The sequence below is a fragment of the Aegilops tauschii genome, chromosome 5, assembly GCF_002575655.3.
Source record: "Aegilops tauschii subsp. strangulata cultivar AL8/78 chromosome 5, Aet v6.0, whole genome shotgun sequence".
Classification (NCBI taxonomy): domain Eukaryota; kingdom Viridiplantae; phylum Streptophyta; class Magnoliopsida; order Poales; family Poaceae; genus Aegilops; species Aegilops tauschii.
Genome location: NC_053039.3, coordinates 357,949,958 through 357,957,255, shown reverse-complemented (window position 1 = coordinate 357,957,255; position 7,298 = coordinate 357,949,958). Strand labels below are relative to the sequence as shown.

Below are 7,298 nucleotides of genomic sequence, written 5' to 3'. Positions count from 1 at the left end.
CCCTGACCAGACGGTTTACAAGTAACCTGCCTGAACATTATGACTCACTGGTAACCCGGCGGGTGGGACAAACGGATGACAAGGCCCAAGGCCCAGAAGGCCAGTTCATACTATGGTGGGCCGGTTTACAAGGAAAGGCATAAGGAATATTCCCTTATAAAGGAAACAAGACTAGGACTCCACTTGTAATAGAGTAATCCTAATCATACTAGGACTAGTCATGTAACCCGCCCCTTCAACATATATAAGGAGGGGCAGGGCTCCCCAAAGAGGGACAAGCAAAAAAGAAACAATCTCTAGGGCTAGACACAAAGAGCCGGTTTACCGGCGACTCTCTCGTGATTATAATGAGACCTAGCCTCAAACAGCATGTAGGGTTGTTACCGGATAATGAGACCTAGCCTCAAACAGCATGTAGGGTCTAAATCCTTGTCTTGTGTTGCGTCTCTCGACTCCGCTCAACCCCTCTCAAGCTACCACATAGATGCGTTGGCCTCGCGATTAAGTCCTGACACTAAGGACATCTGCCGTGACAAAACCACGACAGTTGGCGCCCACCGTGGGGCCTGCGCACGGTGATGTTGAGATCTTGGAGGGATCTCTTCCAAGGATCGAGAAGTTTGCAATTTTCCGGATAAGAAAGACTTAGCTCGGAAGGATCGGCATCAACTTCGAGTTCATCGGTTCAGATTTTACAATCCGTGAGATTTAAGTCAATGAAGAGAAAGTAGGGATACGATCTGTTTTGCCGCCGTCGCAAAGAAGTCGCCGAGACCATCAGTAGGATTTCCATCATCTATGCAAGGAAAAGAATTCTATGAAACCAGGTCTCACGCGAGACCCATCCTGATGGATGACACGTGGCATTCACAAATCACAAAGCATCTACCCCCACTTAAAATCGCGGGGGGGGGGGGGGGGGGGGGGGGGAGATTAGATGCTTTGTGATTTGTGAATGCCACGTGTCATCCATCAGGGCAGGTCTCACCTGCTAACCGTGAGACCTAGTCTCATATAATTTTTTTTCCCTATGCAACGCCAAGTCCGAGATTGGGACAGCTGCACGGGTGTTTCATCTGTTGTACTAGATCATTGATGACGCGTGTTGCTGCGCCCGTCTATTTTGGCTCTTGTTAGTGATACAAAGCAACTTGTATACTTTGTATAATGCATTCTTTATTTTGCAATTTAAGCGATTTGCTTCCATCCACATTCATGATCTAGGTTTCTGAAATGTAGATACATCAAACACAATATATAAAAAAGGGTCATCCAGAAGTTTTCATAGTTGCTTAGCATGAATCAGTAAGACAATTTGGAATAAAGGGTGGATTGAAATTGTCCATCTCGTGCCATGAAGGTACCTACAAGATTATATGTTTGTTAGTTCATAAAGAGCTGTTTAATGAATGAAGATTTATCCATCAAACAAAAAGAAGTTGATGTGAGAGAGCACGGATTAACTTGTACAAAGATATGGGGCTAACCTACAAACGTGCAAGCAACTTAAGAAGAACAGCCTTGCTCTCTCTCTCTCTCTCCCACATTCTCCAATAGACTAACGACCCCCACAGAACTCCTCAACGAATAACAGAACAAAAAGATAGGATGGAGGATTAGATGCTAATGAAAGTTGTTGTAGGACACATAAATAAACTTTCAGTGGAAAATCTCATGTTTCAATGATAGGAAGTTCAACATAATTTCTGTTATGTTGAGTACTAAGTGAATACAATGTTTTTTTTCCATCAAAGTAACTAAATAATATTTGACATGCTTCAGCTTAATAAAATAAAACAATTGTTCTATATGTATGCCTTCCACGGAGATTGTGGCGTTCAAACATTGAAAACATTCGCTATTCAAATCTCGACAGTCACTCCATTAATTAGAAAGCACAGAAGAAACCTTCAGTGAGATAGTGTGTTATTAGGCTAAAGGGACGATGAAACACTTTATATCACATAAAAAATGAGTATCTTAGGATTAAACCCCAAATTATCATGCAACGTTGTTATGTAAAGTTATCTTTAACCAAAGGGGGGCTCATAGTGGTGATAACTTATTACTTTTATTGTCTTTTGCACCGAATTTTCTTGGGTTGTTGTTCATCTTTGCGCAATGGAGCCGAAGTAGGATAAAATTAACCTCGAGCAAGACAGCTCCAGCGTCACCTCTGTGTGCATTGACCTTGATGAAAGCTTTGTAATACCGTTACAAAACATGCAAAAAGTCTAAGAACAGAAACACAAATCGTAGTGGGAACAAAACACCCTTAACAACACTACTCTTGTCACCTCCCATATCGATAATTTGGAAATACTACAATATACATTTGTCTTGATGTGCTGGAATGCTATGCTCACCTAAATTTGGCTTAGCAAATCTCAGATAAAATAATTTATCAACAATCATGCAAAAAGAAAGTTCAGACCGTCATATAAAATTCAGATTTTCCACAAATTATCCAATTTGCTCAAAAAAGCACACAACAATCAAGCATACCATGGAGTGGCAAACATTCAATAATCCATTCCTTTTTGCAAGAACTGGACAAAGAGTAGATATCATTTGGTCAGATAGGAAAATAACTAAGAGTGTATATGTGGTAACAACTGCATCAACATGTGTTAGTTTGTATCTGACTTCACACTTGAAGGCCACGTCTCTGTGCATAACACATTTCTTAAGGGTTGAATGATAAAATTGGCTTTTAGGATAAAGCTTAATTAATTATCGGAATGGGCAAGGGAAAGCAATACCTATGAAAAGCCGTGTTGTGGACGATGTGGTTACTAAAATAAACACAATCAGACCATACTGCCACAAGTACAAATCTTGATGGGTCCAAAATTTAAATTCCAATTTTTCATACAGTTGTGGAAACCACCAAAACTCTTAATGGTCTGATCCAAATATCTTCGGTTTTGTGACGATTTTTTGGTTTTGATCTGATCCAAATATCCTAATGGTCTGTTCTTATTCCTTGAGTCTTCTTTCCAGTCATGATTTTTATTTAGCCATAAGTGCAGGAATTGATATACAACAATCATGATAAGATGGACAACAGAGCATAAATTAAATAGTTTATAAGCACCACAACCAACTGCAGTGCGTATATACACCACATTTTCTACTATATGCCAATGTTCATTTTACTCGGTACTAAATACCTTTTGTTTTCCCGATACTTTCCATACATGCCACCCTCCTGTAAACAGGGCCATTATCTTGCCATAGGAGGAAAGCAATCAAGGCAATTCCTACAATTTCCAGCTGCCCGAAGATACAATTCATCATCAGCTCAAAGAAAACTGCAGTTTATAAATATTTGACACTGTACTGGACAAATTTCTCAGGTCCGTCCATCAATATGAAGATTTTATTTCCAAAATCAAGACACGTATACATGAAAAAGGAAGCAAAGACTCTTTTGTGTGGAAAAGATTAAGTGAATCCTCATGCACAGACTGAGGAACAAGCAAACAGCTGGTCAAACAGATTTAGCCCAAGAACACTATATAGCCAAGGACAAACGGAAGGGATTGAAGGAGCACCTCTTGCACTTGTAGTTGAGGATGACCTGCAGGTAGATGCTGAACGACCGGGCGAAGAAGGCGGTCCACCTAATCGATGACCTAGTAGATCACCTCCAGCCCCAACATGTTCCATGACGACGACATCGCCAGCGGTGCCCGAAACTCTCTGTTGCTTCTGTTGCTCACCGCTGCATCGCTATAGTGTACACGAGCGTGGCAGATCTGGCAGCGGCCCGCCCAAGGACTCCAGATAAAAATTGGATACATGCTTGAGGGGTGCGGTGCGCCACCGATCTGGTGATGGATCTCGTGGCCGCCCCCAGAAATAGATGCTCTCTGTTGGCCTTTCAGACGGAAGACAAGAGATGGAGGACATCGACGGCTAAACGGAGACGGAGGCGACATTCCAACGGGGTGGGCATGGACTGCGCCATGAGGAGGTGGGAGCCAAACGAAACGACGACGGTGGCGGCGCAACCTGTTCGTGTGCGAGGGAGAGAGAGAGGAGAGATCGGGGGTGGTAATTGATTGAGAGAGACGAGAGGCCGTGGGCAGTTTTTTTAAGCATCTCCTCGCACCGTCAGTTGTACGCAGTCGCTCGAAGCCCAGGCGGTATAATGGGCTGCCCGACGGCCCAATCCACGAGAGCCCTTCGTTTCGGCCTCTGGAGCAGCAACCCAGAGGACAGCCGGGCCAGATTACCCAGATTACGGGGCAGATCGCTTTGGACATGAAATCTGACGGCCAGTAAAGATCATCGTGAAACGGACGGCCAAAAACGCTAATTCGCTGAGAGAGCTCGGTTTAGGCTCAGTTTTACTGTCCTTAATTACTACGTGACCGACACAAGGGATGTTTTCACATGCACACGCAAAACGCCCAAGCTGCAGTCAAACCGCCGAGTTCCCGTTGTCAATTGAGAGTCGCCTCCATGTTAAACCGAAGACAGAGATGTACATACATCCATCAAACCGCAGCTGTTTACTTCAAGTCCTGAGGCGAATCCGTAAAAGAATCTGCTGAAAGAAAGAAAAAAAAACAAGAAAAGAGGAAGAAGGGGGTGGCCACCACCCGGAAACAAGGACAATCACGACTGGGAGTCAACGGCCACGTATGACCCGGATTCGCCGCGATGAGCCGCCGTGGGTTTCCCCCTGAGCCTCCACCGGGGCACTGCTGAGCCGCCGACCACATCGCCGGCAACCCGTCGCTGCCTATACTGCCATGGTCTTCATCTGCCTCACCGGGCTTGCTTCGACCGGCCAACGCTTGCGGCCCCTGCGTCGAGCCGCCAGAGCCTGTAGCGGCCGTAGGCTCGCACACCACGGCCTCTGCCGTGACCGACATCCTCGGCCGCGTTTTTCTGTCGTGGACGGTGCGCCGCCGCCGTGGTCCTCTGCGAGCTGCCGTCTCCGAGCCCCTACTTCTAAGCCGCCCCGGCCAAGGAGCCTCGTCGTCGTGGCCTCCGAGTCTCTGTACAAACCGCCGGCTGCCTCTGCCGTTGAAGCTATGACCCGTTGGCCTCAAGCCGCCTTGCATCCTCCGCTCCTCTGCCGCTCGCCGTTGCGTTAGCCGCTGCCTTGGGTCGGCCCTCCCGCCTGAGAGATGGGGCAGAAGAAGAGCTGCAGGTTGTTTCAGAGAAAAGAGAAGTGGCATGCAGGGATTTTTCTCCATCCACGTCATCTATGTGCTAGCTTGCCCTTTGGAGCTGGATATCATGCAAATCAATGCACTACGTGCTACTGTTATGTTTGTGATTCTCCTGCTCCTCGCCTCGCTGTGAAGCCCGTCGCCGTCATCCCGCTGCGCGTGAGCCGCCTCTGCCTTAAGCCCTCTGCCGAGTCACCGCGTCCAAGCCCGATCGCTGGATCGCCGTGCTCGCCTGCTCTGGTTCCGCTCCTCTGCCGCCATGGTCAACAGCTGCGACCACGCCAAGCAGCGGCGGCAGATTGCTTCCACCGTCCGCTGTGTTGCTTCGCTCTGCTGCGCCTATGTCCGCCGTTGCCATCTCCTGAGCCGCCCTGGCTGCGCGTCGGCCGCTGTTGAGTCGCTGCTCCGCCCGACGCCCCTCTGGCTGCGGTTTGTCTCACGCTTCCGCTTCTCTGCAGCGGCTTGTCAAGTAGGACAACGGCGGCCTCGTTTTCTGGTCTGCATTCATGTGGTGTGGAAGATGTTGAACAACATGAATACTGTTACACAAAGTGCATCCGAAGGCATATTGCAAAGCATTGTTGTTAACCACAAGGAGGAGAGATCACGTGGAGCTGCGTCCAGTATTATTCAGAATCATCATCCACGTTCATCTGACAAAATATATCGGGTGCTATTTTTCTAAACTTTTACTGGTATAATTAAGTATCATCCAAAGCTTTTTTCACGGTACGCTATGCTATACACAGGTCAATTGACTCATGGCCAAGGTATGATCCGGTCCTCGTGCGCCGGCGTCGGAGGCGACGTATACATCTGCACCGCCCATGCCGGGTGCTTAAAAACCTGGAGAATAGCCCGCCGGGACCATATTGAGTCGCCGACCAGCCTAAACCGCCTCTGTCGCGATGAACGGATCATCCGTTGTCCGAACAAAAAAATCAGGTGATATCCGTCCGGTTTGTTTTCATAGCACATATTAATTTTTGTGTGAACAATTACTTTGGCATGTGATATTTTTGACGCAGGACAATTGTTCATTACAAATGAGGCGTTATATTACGGGCACGGAGCACGCGCTAGCAACGTTTTGCACTGGCGTTTCGTCCGTGTCATACCACCCGGTGAATGAACGTGAGCAAGTCGCCGTCCCTGTGGCCCGGTTTACATCAGCTTGTCGGGACCGCACCCGCGATTAACTCACCCGTCCGTGCCGGTTTACGATACCGGTGCTGATTTTCCCCGTCCGCACTGGCTTACAATGCCGCGGCCGACTCATCTGCCCGAGCTGCCTCTGATGTTGCGCTCGTTCTTGTCGTCCATCTCTCGCGGCCTGGTCTACATCAACATACCGGGCCGCACCTGTCTGCATGAGCTGTTTATTGAGTATGACAAGTCACAACTTGGGTAGCCCGGTTTTCTTTCAACAAAATGGAGGCAAATTAGCATATACTATCAACCGCCGTCTGCACTGGGTGGTTCAATGGGCAGGCGCACAAGTCGCCGCCACTACAGTTTGGTTAACTTCAAATCACCAGTTGGAAGGAACCATTGGCCGAGTTGCTGACACGGCTCGTACGGGATCGTTTATAACCCGCCGCGGTCACCTCAACCTTCTGTGGATTCACATCGTGCTATCAACACCAATGATATACAAGTTATGCCGGCTTATATTACGGTCAAATATGGAGAGTCTCAAGCCAACTCCTCGAGTCACCTTTGAGACTCGGGGGCTACGATGACATGGCTCAGCAAATCTTGCCAGTTTCAGCAAATTTAAGAACCCCAGGACGATGGAGGGAAAGATAACCCGGTCCCGGAGGCTATTGTTATATTGATGAAAATTTAATGGCCGTCAGAAAATTTTCGGCTTAGAAAGTATATGACAGTTACAAAATCCCGGCTCAATGAAGAAGTTCCGGGTCATCAGAAAGGATTTCGGTTTAAAATCCGGCTCAAGGGAAGTTAGTCTCACTGAAGCTCTCAAATATCCGGTTTACAATCCGGTTCAAGGGAAGGATGTCTCCCACAAAGCTTTGAAGCTCTCAATATCCGGTTCAAAATCCCGGTTCAAGAAGAATTTATCTCTTGCAAGAAGTTAAAGGTTGC

The 7,298-nt window shown here is 47.4% G+C and overlaps 1 long non-coding RNA gene across 2 annotated transcripts; it reads right to left on the bottom strand.

Annotated features, from left to right (window-relative positions):
* Positions 1 to 1,236: 1,236 nt before the first annotated feature.
* Positions 1,237 to 4,702, bottom strand: LOC120965159 (uncharacterized). Of its 2 annotated transcripts, XR_005757469.3 has the most exons (3): positions 3,558 to 4,091; positions 1,488 to 3,276; positions 1,237 to 1,364 (listed from the first exon to the last, which is right to left on the bottom strand). It is a non-coding gene; the product is annotated as an uncharacterized lncRNA (long non-coding RNA). The 2 variants fall into 2 exon arrangements; XR_005757468.3 differs by having other exon boundaries at positions 1,237 to 3,276; positions 3,558 to 4,702.
* Positions 4,703 to 7,298: the final 2,596 nt, after the last annotated feature.